Source organism: Pongo pygmaeus, chromosome 16 (assembly GCF_028885625.2).
Source record: "Pongo pygmaeus isolate AG05252 chromosome 16, NHGRI_mPonPyg2-v2.0_pri, whole genome shotgun sequence".
Classification (NCBI taxonomy): Eukaryota; Metazoa; Chordata; class Mammalia; order Primates; family Hominidae; genus Pongo; species Pongo pygmaeus.
Window position 1 is genome coordinate 69224526 of NC_072389.2, and position 12897 is coordinate 69237422.

The window sequence follows — 12897 nt, forward strand, 5'->3', positions numbered from 1 at the left end:
GGACATTAAATTGTTGAGTGAATACCCCATCTCCATCTTCCTCCTTCTGTACCTGGTTTTACTCCTGGACTCGTGCCTTTGCAGCCACCTTCATGGTGTCTTTCCTTCCAGATATTCTAACGAGCACCAATTAAACTGACCGATGACTTGGGGACAAAAAATAGAGTTGGCCTCTGTGTTCCAGAAGTTTGCAATCCAATTGGAGGCGTAGGAGAAGCACACAAACAAACGAGCCATGAATGTGTCACTAATGTAAGAAATTACGGTATAGACAGACGAGGGAGTGCTTTCCCATGGTTAAATTAGATAAATGTTTGTGTGTCACATGAGGCAGTTTAGTCCAAGAGTTAGGAGCCATGTGCTTCACTGTCAGACACTGGTGGGAATTCTGGAATCCCACTTACCCCAGGTGTGTGACCTTGGGCAAGTTGCTTGACCTCTCTGAACCTCAGTTCCTTATGTGTCAATTTATAATACCAGTTATTATCACAAGGTTCCTCTGAGGAGTAAAATATATGTAAAGCTCACATATGGCACATATTAAGTACTCATTAAATGATGAGTCTTATGTGTGTAGCTTTTAAGTTTCTATGTATAAAATGTGTATTTCTGATAAACGATGTAAGGGAGTAGCTACATGAGGAGTGATGTCATTGTTGCTAGTGCTTTATGATCTGGGTATTGTGTGTGAAGCGCACTCAAAAGCAACAAGCTTTTCGTCATCCTTTTAACTTGTTGATGTAGTCATCTACGTCACTCACAAATATGATATTCTGTCTTTCTTGAATTTGTAAAATTGTACTGGTTTTTGCCCACTTTTCACTTTTTCTTTTTTTTTGAGATGGAGTTTTGCTCTTGTTGCCCAGGCTGGAGTGCAATGGCACCATCTTGGCTCACTGCAACCTCCGCCTCCCAGGTTTAAGCGATTCTCCTGCCTCAGCCTCCCAAGTAGCTGGGATTACAGGCGTGTGCCACCATGCCTGGCTAATTTTTGTATTTTTCGTAGAGATGGGGTTTCACCATGTTGGCCAGGCTGGTCTCGAACTCCTGACCTCGTGATCCGCCCGCCTTGGCCTCCCACAGTGCTGGGATTACAGGGGTGAGCCACCGTGCCCAGCCTGGTTTTGCCCATTCTATTTCAAGAAAAGGACTGCTTACTTTAAACACCAATCAAGAGACTCCCTCTTACCATCTCCTTAGCTTCCACCCTCAGAGCTGTATGTAAAAGAGAATTGAATACAATTGTGTTCAGTTGCATACAATTAGCAAATACTGTTGGTGTCAGCAAGTGAGCCCTAACTACTAGCCACCCTCACCTTGACCACACCACTCTTTCCCAAAACACTGTTTCTTTCTTTCTTTCTTTTTTCTTTTTGAGGTGGAGTCTCACTCTGCTGCTCAGGCTAGAGTGCAGTGGCATGATCTTGGCTCACTTCAACCTCTGTCTCCCGGGTTCAAGTGATTCTCCTGCCTCAGTCTTCCTTTTTGCTGCACCACACCCGGCTAATTTTTTTGTATTTTAGTAGAGACAGGGTTTCACCATGTTGCCCAGGCTGCTCTTGAACTCCTGACCTCAAATGATCTGCCTGCCTCAGCCTCCCAAAGTGCTGGGATTACAGGCGTGAGCCACCGCACCATGCCAAAACACTGTTTCATACTCAAATCAGCATATCGTGGAACCTTGTTGTCAGCATTATTCTCCCAACTCCACCAGTTCATTTTATTCAGATTTCCCTAAAGAAAAATGTTGGAGATGGGAAGAGTGGATAGAGGGATCTCAGAGCCACGGCCAAGTCCTCAGCATCACAAGCCCTTGGTCTGATAGCCCTCTGAGCAGTACACCCTGGCCATACCAGTCAGCCACATCTTCCTCCCCTCACATATGTCACCCCCACTTCATGCCTCATATTTCACAGTACCACACCACAGCTCAGAGTTCCCAGGCAAAGGAACTGAAGAATCAACAGTAGAATATATATTTTTCATCTTTAATCTGCATATAGGAAATGTGCAGCTCCTAAATAAAAATTAGGGCTAAGTTGGAAGTGAAGAAATCCAGCAGAGCAGTAAAGTATGGAGGCAGAGCAGCAGGGGTAAACGGACACTGGGAGTAAGTTTGTGTTGCCCTTGGCACTTGGCTCAGGAAACATATCACTCTGAAAACAGAAAAGAGCTCCAGAGCAGGAATCCATGGACATGAGTTCTGGTAGCTCCAGAAATCGCAGCCTAGTTGCCCTGCCATTACACAGTCTTTCTGAGCCTAGTCTCACATCTGTAAATAGTGGTAATAATAAAACCCACTGCCTGCCAGAGAGTATCATGGGAGTCAAATAACATAAGTACTTTGTAACCATATTCGTAGCACTATTTAAATGTGAGGTATGATTATTCATTCATTCATTTAACAGATCTTTGTGGAATGCCTATCATAAGTCAGGCATTGTGCAAGGCACTAAATATACTATTGAACAAGCTTAAATACCTGCCCTCAAGGAGCTTATGGTCTAATGGGAGGAGAGAGGGAAGAAAATAGATCGTTATAATGTAACATGAGGAGAGTGCAAGTGATAAAGGTACAGTGGGAGGGAGCAAGCAAATCAGAAGAAGTGCAAAAAGAGCTGAAAGCCTTTTTAGAGGAGGTTTAGAAAACATACATAATGGGCCAGGCACGGTGGCTCACACCTGTAATCACAGCACTTTGAGAGGCTGAAGCGGGCAGATTACCTGAGGTCAGGAGTTCAAGACCAGTCTGGCCAACATGGCAAAAGCCCGTCTCTATTTAAAAAATACAAAAATTAGCCAGGCGTGGTGGCGGGCACCTGTAATCTCAGCTACTCAGGAGTCTGAGGCAGGGAGAATTGCTTGAACCCAGGAAGCGGAGGTTGCAGTGAGAGGAAATCGCACCACTGAACTCCAGCCTGGGTGACAGAGTGAGATTCTGTCTCAAAAAAAAAGCATCCATAATGAAGATTCAGCACATTTCATGAAGAGCGATTCCTAAATCAACTCCAAAATAACTTCAACAAATTGCTCTGTTGTGGGCTGTGAATTCTCCTTGGTTCTAATAAAAATAGTATCTCCTAAACCATTAGAAAAGAGTCTTTGATGTGGAGTCATTATATACACCCTTACCTTTGAAGAAATATGGAATTAATGGAGGGAAAAATTAGTGGCATCTTAATTAGAAACATTTTGTTCTTACAGCTTGTGTTTTAAACACCAGAAAAAGAATTCATTCCACCTCACGTACTTGGTCCCCAATAGTTCCCTTCAGCCACTCTTTTGATCCAGGTAATATTGCAGATCAGAGCCTAAGAGGCATTTCCAAAATACGATAACACATACCTTATTTTCACTTATGGTTTATTTATACAGATGGTCTCTGACTTCTGATTTTTCAACCTTACGATGGTGTGAAAGCAATATGCATTCAGTAGAAACTGTACTTCAAATTTTGAATTTTTATCTTTTCCCGGGCAATATGGATATTCTCCTACAGTCTTGCGCAGTGGCAGCAAGCTGCAGCTCCCAGTCAGCCACGCAATCACCAACACTACAGTGTCCTGTTTTGCCAGATGATTTTGTCCAGCTGTAGGCTAATGTAAGTGTTGTGAGCACTTCAAATTAGGGTGGGCTAAGCTATGATGTTCAATAGGTTAATTGTATTAAATGCATTTTTGACTTTTTTGTTGTTGTTGAGACAGACTTTTGTTGTTGTTGTTGTTGTTGTTGTTGCAGTCACAGTTCACTGAAGCCTCTACCCACCCAGGCTCAAGCAATCCTCCCACCCCATCCTCCCAAATAGCTGGGACTACAGGCACATGCCATCAGGCCCAGCTAATTTTTTATATTTTTTTATTTTTAGTAGAGATGAGGTCTGCTATGTTGTCCAGGATGGTCTTGAATTCTTGGACTCAAGAAATTCTCCCGCCTCAGCCTCCCAAAATGCTGGGATCGCAAGCATGAGCCACCACGCCTGGCCTGACTTGATTTATGACGGGTTTATTGGGATATAACCCCATCGTATGTGGAGGAGCATCTCCACATACTCTGCTTCTTTACAAAAGGCTTTGAGATAGCTATTAACACTTTATTCATAATCATATTCCCTACAAAGAAACTCCAAGAGAGTGTATCAGTTCATCATTTCTCACAATTATTGAGTGCCTTCCATGTGTAAGACATTATGCTAGAACTATAAGCTGTATGAAGAGTGTCCGTGCCCTTTAGAGGTCTGAAAACTATGGATGGAGATATATATCCATGAAAATATAGCTAAATAATAAACAACTCTATCCCTTTATCCTTATAGTCTATTCTATCTCTTTATATTTCCTATTGGTTGTATGAGCAAAATTATAAAGTTAGGTGCCCAACTTCTGAAACTTGTTCACTCTACACTGCTGCTTTTCCAGAGGAGCAGGATATCAAAGAAGGGCAAGATTTTAACTTGATATTTATAGATCTATAATAGGTATTTTAGTAGGTCTTCTTGAATACCTCATCCTTTAAACAGAGCACAACCATGACAATTTTCTCCTGGTACAGGTAAAATTTGAAATTGGCTAAACCTAAAGACTAATTTAAATTAATTCTGGAAGACAAAGACTTGCACAAAAAAATAGCCTTTGATAAAAAGCAATATGATACAAGGTAAAAGAAAGTACAGAAAGAAAATAAATATTCCCCAGAACTCAGAAGAGACTCCTGGAGAGAATTTCATCCAGGTGGTAGAATTTGAGAGGGTAGCTGACAGCTAAATACAAAAACTTACATATTCTGATAATAAGGTATTCTCAGAACACCAACCTCCAAGCCACAAAAGTTGCCTAGAATTTTTCTTAAAATGTATCTACATATGAAAACACATTCATTGCCTCTTATCTCACTAACAGATAATTGATCTGCCAAAGAGGTTTGAAGGGAAGTAGGGATACTAAAAATAGGATCATAAGATTGGCAGTTGGTTCTTTTGGAAACAGAGTTCTTTCTTGCTAAATGCAAACCTTCTAGGGTTTCTATTTGAAATCCATATCCTAAAATCAAATATTACATACACTAGGACAACCCACCATCTAAACAGTGTTAAAGACTTCCCTTTCTAGCTGTTTCTTAGACCTACAATGCAATAACCATTTTTAGATAAATTATTTTTACAACAGTTAGTGTTGTTTCATCAAAACACAATACCCTGGGGCAGACACAGACGAACATTTTCTCATTCAGCAGCAGGGAATGGAATGTTGATGCTGGGGAAAGAAAATGAAGCTACAGGAGGAAAAGCCTACTATGTAGAGAGAAGGGAAAGAAGAAGGGAACTAACAATTACAGAGTGCTATCCATGCCAGACACTGTGGTAGCACATTGAGAAGATGAACTAGGCACATCTTTGTTCTGGAAAGAAAATAATAAGAAGCTTATACAAATAATTTTACCTTTTTTCCACACTCTGTCAAGCCTCAGGATATATAAATAATCATAACACAAGTTAGAAAGCTGTGAGCACAACATGAAGTATGTATCCCTTTTTCTCCTTTCAAAAAAGGACTGGGGGGCTTAGACGAGATATAGTTAAATTATAGCAGGTTGGATCAGGGACAGTTAATGAGAAATGGGTTTTTTTGTTTGTTTGTTTTTGGCTTTTTTTTGAGACAGAGTCTCGCTCTGTTACCCAGCCTGGAGTGCAGTGGCGCTATCTTGGCCCACTGCAACCTTCGCCTCCCAAGTTCAAGTGATTCTCCTGCCTCAGCCTCCCGAGTAGCTGAGATTACAGTAATGCACCACCAGGCCCGGCTAATTTTTTTTTGTATTTTTAGTAGAGACGGGGTTTCACCATGTTGGCCAGCCTGGTCTTGAGCTCCTGACCTCAAATGATCCACTTGTCTCGGCCTCCCAAAATGCTGGGATTACAGGTGTGCACCCAGCCAGAAATGGGTTCTTAAAGGTTGAGTGGTTAAATTTGGATAGTGGGAATAGGGCACATTCTAGGCACAAGAAACAGGATAAGCAAAAGTGTTCTCAGGATCAGCAGGCAGTCCAGTTTAGTTGTAGCTCTGTGGTGCTTATGTTTTCCAAGACTCTTGGTTGCAAGTGACAGAAACCCAACCTGAACTTGCTTAGGCTAAAGTGAAGAAGAATCAGCTCAAGAGATCCAAAAAAGCATTTAAATGTCAAGCTAGGATAGGGCAATGAGCCAAGGCTTCAGGAACTTCTGGAGCCAGGAACTCTCTTGCTTCTTTGCTCACCTTGCTGCCTTGGCTTCAATTTATCTTAACACAGACTGGCTTCCTTCATATAGCTGGATATATGGCACCTCTTAGCTTTACGTCTTACCATTTCCACCCCTAGAATGGCAATAACATTCTTAAGTTTGAAAAAAATCCTGTGGGAAGAATGCTAATTGGCCAGGCTTGGATCAGTGCCCATCCTTAGACCAATCCCAGGGGGCCCAAGGGAGGGGCAGAGCATAGTAAAAGAGAAAGTGGGTGATGGGGTCTGGAAAGCAGTCTTGTGAGGCTGTGTTCAGAGAATTGATAAGGACTGAAAGATCGCAACTTTACAAGAAGCATATCAACAGGGGAGGAAACATGTTGGCCCAAAATTATGGTAACATTTGCTGCACTACCAGGTTAAAATGAGGTTGAAAATTTTATGGCATTGTTCAAATTATTAATGTTTTGTCATATCAGTCAAGATATGAAACATAGTGGATCTTTCACACTGGCTTAATGACAACAGGACCTGGAATCCTTCAATTATCTTGCCAGATGACTTTAGGTGAACATCTTAACCAACCTGAGCCTCAATTTCCTCATTGAAAAATAATACTAATAATTATAGCTAACATCTATTGAATCTTGGTGTTCTAAGCACTTTTCAAATATCTAATCTTCAAAACAAACCTATAAGGCTCTATAAATCTGATACAATAATCCCCATTCATAAGGTTATTGTAAAGATTAAAACCCACATAAGGTGCATGGCCTGGGCTGGGCGTGGTGGTTCACGCCTGTAATCCCAGCACTTTGGGAGGCTGAGGCAGGTGGATCACTTGAGATCAGGAGTTCGAGACCATCCTGGCCAACATGGTGAAACCCTGTCTCTACTAAAAATACAAAAAGCCAGGCATGGTGGCAGGCCCCTGTAATCCCAGCTACTCAGGAGGCTGAGGCAGGAGAATCGCTTGAACCCAGGAGGTGGAAGTTGCAGTGAGCCGAGATCGTGCCATTGCACTCTAGCCTGAGCAGCAATGGTGAAACTTTATCTCAAAAAAACAAAACAAAACAAACAAACAAAAAAAACCAGATGCATAGACCAATTGCCTGGCGCACAGCCAGCCCTGAATACATCATAATTTGTAATGATCTGTTGTCCAAAAAAGGAAACTCTCTGCATTTCCTGATTGCCTCGGGAACCAAAAGCTTTGAAAAACCAAAAACAACAAATGGAAGGAAAAGACTCTAGACTCTGTAACTCCTTATCTCTGACATAGAAGGGGGTAGATAGGATAGGACTTAACAGGGACTAAAATAAGTCATGAGGAGAGCTACTAAAAAACAAACAGAAAGTAGGAAATTGAGAAGTGTGATAGTAGAATGTCAAGCAAATGAGAGTGGCCTACGTTTTTGGTTCTTTTTTCTTGCGAGATAGAACTTTCCAAAAAATGCCCATCTGTAAAGCTGAGCCATTTAAAGTTCTCTTGTCTTTGACCTGAATGCCATCAAACAACTCAGATTATTCAACCAAGGACAGGAACTAACACTCATTGGCAAAATCCATTGTGTTTGGGCTCTGTGCTGAGCCTTTTATACACAGCTGACCCTTGAACAATACAAGGGCTGGGGGACTAACCACACCCCACCCCTGCAGTCAGAAATTAATGTATAACTTTTGATTCCCCCAAAACTTAACTACTAATATCCTACTGTTGACCAGAAGCCCTACTAATAACGTTAAACAGTCTATTAATATGTATTTTATATGTTATGTGTATTATATACTGTATTCTTACAATGAAGCAAGCTAGAGAAAAGAAAACATGATAAAGATAATCATAAGGAGGCTGGGCACAGTAGCTCACATCTGTAATCCCAGCACTTTGTGGGGCTGGGACAGGGGATCACTTGAGGCCAAGAATTCAAGACCAGTCTAGGCAGCATAGCCAGACAATGACTTTACAAAAAAATTTAAAAATTAGCTGAGTGTGGTGGCACACACCTATAGTCCCAGCTACTCGGGAGGCTGAGGCGGGAGGATTGCTTGAGCCCAGGAGTTTGAGGCTGTAGTGAGCTATGATTGCACCACTGCACTCTAGCCTGGGTGACAGAGTGACACTCTGTCTCTAAAAAAAAAAGAAAGAAAAAATAAATGACTTTCTGCAGGTCACCAGCTAGTAAGTAGCAAGGCTGGGATTCAAACACAGGTCTGTCTCACTTCAAAGCCTAGAATACAAAGTAAGTCCTACTTTCTTACCAGAGAGAGATATTCAAGGCATGAGTACTACCAAAATCTGAGAAAACTGATGAAAGAATAGGTCCTTCCTAACCTGTCTTTCTCTTACCCTTTCTCCTGTGTTCATCCCCCTTACACACTACCTCCTGGCTGCCCAGGTCTGGAGACTTTCCCCAAGGACTATCTTCTCATCAAAATGTATCTGTCCTGTTCTACTCTTCACCATAGTGATATTGCATTGTAAAGAATTGATGTGCCCTTCCCTCTAGTCCACACATTTTTGCATTCTAAGTTGGACTTCCTGGGAGTATTGAACAATATTAAGAAATAATTCAAAAGATGGAATTTCAGAACCTGGAAAAGGGACATGAATAAAATCAAAGCTGTTTACAGAGAAGTAGGCCTCTGAGAGTTCACTAGGTTGTACCATGTAGATCTTCACAAACATACACACACACACACCCAGCTGTGAGTTCCCTGAGAGCTGAACCTGGGGATGTCTTGTTCAGTGCCTGGAAATCAATAAATATATGATGAATCAATGATATCTGAAATACACAACTGCACTTTATTTTCCCTGGGCCTCACACTAACCCAGCACATGGGCCAATTGTTCCAGGTGACAGGATTTGTATTCATCTTTAGCAAAACACCCCTTCCTATCCCCTCTCTTAGTGAGCCCTGCTGACCCTCCAAAAAGGTCAGAAAGAACCAAGCCTCAGTGAATGACAATGACCCCCATCATTGTGAAATATGGAATAAAGCTTTCAAGAGCACTGAGAATGAAGACGAACAGGTTTGCCTGTGTGTGGTGGTGAATGTGAGTTACTGCAGACAGTTAAAGCAATCACCAAAAACCCAGCAAAACCAGCAGTTCCTTGAGAAACATTCACTAGCCTTATAAGGATCTACAGAAATGTAGATAGACTCTCTTGGTTGCAAAGGGGGAACACTACTGGTTCACATCACTGGAAATTCCATGATATATCCAGCTTCAGAAAAGGCTGGATGCAGACAATCAGAGATCATCATGGACTTTATGTCTCACACTGTATCTCTAGGCACTGCATTCCTTTGGAATGGCTTCATTCCCTAGCAGCTCTCTCTCTCTTTGCATAGAGAAGGATCATGGCACCTAGCAGCTCTAGGCTTATGTTGTCATTAGAATTCTTTTTTTTTGCTGGGCGCGGTGGCTCACACCTGTAATCCCAGCACTTTGGGAGGCCGAGGCGGGAGGATCACGAGGTCAGGAGATCGAGACCATCTTGGCTAACAAGGTGAAACCCCGTCTCTACTAAAAATACGAAAAATTAGCCAGGCGTGGTGGTGGGCGCCTGCAGTCCCAGGTACTTGGGAGGCTGAGGCAGGAGAATGGCATGAACCTGGGAGGCAGAGCTTGCAGTGAGCTGAGATCGCACCACTGCACTCCAGCCTGGGCGACAGAGCGAGACTCTGTGTCAGAAAAAAAAAAAAAGAATTCTTGGAACCAACCCAAATGTCCAACAACGTTAGACTGGATTAAGAAAATGTGGCACATATACACCATGGAATACTATGGAGGCATAAAAAATGATGAGTTCACATCCTTTGTAGGGACATGGATGAAGCTGGAAACCATTCTCAGCAAACTATCGCAAGGACAAAAAAACAAACAACGCATGTTCTCACTCATAAGTGGGAATTGAACAATGAGAACACTTGGACACAGGAAGGAGAACATCACACACCGGGGCCTATTGTGGGGTGGGGGGGGAGGGGGGACGGATAGCATTAGGAGATATACCTAATGTAAATGACAAGTTAATGGGTGCAGCACACCAACATGGCACATGTATGCATATGTAACAAACCTGCAGGTTGTGCACATGTACCCTAGAACTTAAAGTATAATAAAAATATTTTTAAAAAACTATAAAATAAAACACAATTTCAAAAAAAAAAAAAAAACAGGCTGGGCACAGTGGCTCATACCTGTAATCCCAGGACTTCAGGAGGGAGAGGTGGGAGGATTGCTTCAGCCCAGGAGTTCAAGACCACCCTGGGCAACATAGTGAGACCCTGTCTCTACAAAAAATAAAATATCAGCCAGACATGGTGGCATGTGCCTCCAGTCACAGCTACTTGGGAGGCTGAGGTGGAAGGATCACTTGAGCCCAGTAGGTCGAGCTGCAGTGGGCCATGATCGTACCACTGCACTCCAGCCTGGGAGACAGACCAAGCCCCTGTATCAAAAAATTAATTAACTAATTTTTTAAAAGCCCACCCAAAACAGGACCGTGGTAGCCCATGCCTATAATCCCAGCACTTTGGGAGGCCAAGGTGGGCAGATTGCCTGAAGTCAGGAGTTCGAGACCAGCCTGGCCAACATGGTGAAACCTTGTCTCTACTAAATTACCAATTTACTGTATTAGTCTATTTTCACGCTGCTGATAAATACAAAAATTAGCCAGATGTGGTGGTGGGTGCCTGTAATCTCAGCTACTCTGGAGGCTGAGGCAGGAGAATCGCTTGAACCCAGGAGGCAGAGATTGCGGTGAGCCGAGTTCACAGCACTGCACTCCAGCCTGCACAACAGAGGGACACTCTGTCTCAAAAATAAATAAACAAGCCCACCCAAAACAAATGCATAGCTCAATCTAAAGTGAGGATTCTTGTCACCACCAGGCCGAGAAATAGAATACCTTGCAACCTACCCCAGAAGTTCCATCCATGAGCCCCTTCCCCATTGCAACCCTCCTCATATCCTGATTTTTGTATTAATCACCCAAATGTGCATTATTAAACTAAGGTTTAGTCTTTCCCATTCTTCTCCAAGCTAATATGTCTCTAAGCTTCTTTCAACTCATATCTTCCCCTCTAATATGGTTTCCCCTCTAATTGGTTCTGTGTCCCCACCCAAATATCACCTTGAATTGTACTCCCATAATTCCCACTTGTTGTGGGAGGGACCTGGTGGGAGATAATTCGAATTGTGGGGGTGGTTTCCCCCATACTGTTCTCATGGTAGTGAATAAGTCGCACAAGATCTGATGGTTCTATAAAGAGTTTTTGTTTTTGCATCTTCCTCATTTTCTCTTGCCACTGCCATGTAAGAAGTGCCTTTAACCTCTCACCATGATTCTGAGGCCTCTGCAGCCATGTGGAATTGAAAGTCCAGTTAAACCTCTTTTTCTTCCCAGACTCGGGTATGTCTTTATCAGCAGTGTGAAAGCAGACTAATACAGTAAGTTGGTACGAGTATAGTGGGATGTTGCTGAAAAGATACCCAAAAATGTGGAAGTGACTTTGAAACTGGGTATCAGGGAGAGGGTGGAACAGTTTGGAGGGCTCAGAAGAAGACAGGAAAATGTGGGAAAGTTTGGAATCTCCTAGAGACTTGTTGAATGGCTTTGACAAAAATGCTGATAGTGATATGAACAATCAGGTCCAGGCTGAGGTGGTCTCAGATGCAGATGAGAAACTTGGGAACTGGAGCAAAGGTGACTCTTGTTACGTTTTTAGCAAAGAGACTGGCAGCATTTTGCCCCTGCCCTAGAGATTGTGGAACTTTGAACTTGAGAGAGATGATTTAGGGTATCTGGCAGAAGAAATTTCTAAGCAGCAAAACATTCAAGAGGTGACTTGAGTGCTGTTAAAGGCATTCCATTTTATAAGGGAAACAGAATAAAAGTTCAGAAAATTTGCAGCCTGATGACGCAGTAGAAAAGAAAAACCCATTTTTTGAAGAGAAATTCAAGCTGGCTACAGAAATTTGCATAAGTAACAAGGAGCCGAATGTTAATCCCCAAGACAATGGGTAAATGTTTCCATGGCATCTCCATGGCAGCCCCTCCCATCACAGACTCAGAAGCCTAAGAGGAAAAAATGGTTTTGTGGGCCAGCCCCAAAGTCCCCATGCTGTGTGCAGCCGAGGGACTTGGTGCCCTGAGTCCCAGCCACTCTAGCTATTGCTAAAAGGGGGCAGGATACAGCTCGGCCCATGGTTTCAGAGGGTGCAAGCCCCAAACCTTGGCAGCTTCAACATGATGTTGAGTCTGTGAGTGCACAGAAGTCAAGAATTGAGGTTTGGGAACCTCCACCTAGGTTTCAGAAGATGTATGGAAATGCCTGGATGCCCAGGTAGAGGTTTGCTGCAGGGGCGGGGCCCTCATGGAGAACCTCTGATAGGGCAGTGCACAAGGGAAATGTGGGGTCGGAGCCCCGACACAGAGTCCCTACTGGGGCACTGCCTAGTGGAGCTGTGAGAAGAGGGCCAACATCCTCCAGACCCCAGAATGGTAGATCCACTGACAGCTTGCACCGTGTGCCAGGGAAAGCCACAGACACTCAACACCAGCCTGTGAAAGCAGCCAGGAGGGGAGATATACCCTGCAAAGTCACAGGGGTGGAGCTGCCCAAGACTGTGGGAATCTACCTCTTGCATCAGTGTGACCTGGATGTGAGACA

General features: G+C 43.1%; 1 protein-coding gene across 1 annotated transcript in view; it reads right to left on the reverse strand.

Annotated features, from left to right (window-relative positions):
- HERC1 (HECT and RLD domain containing E3 ubiquitin protein ligase family member 1) overlaps nucleotides 1–12897 on the reverse strand; it is a 311831-nt gene that overhangs the window by 248102 nt on the left and 50832 nt on the right. The window lies entirely within an intron of this gene.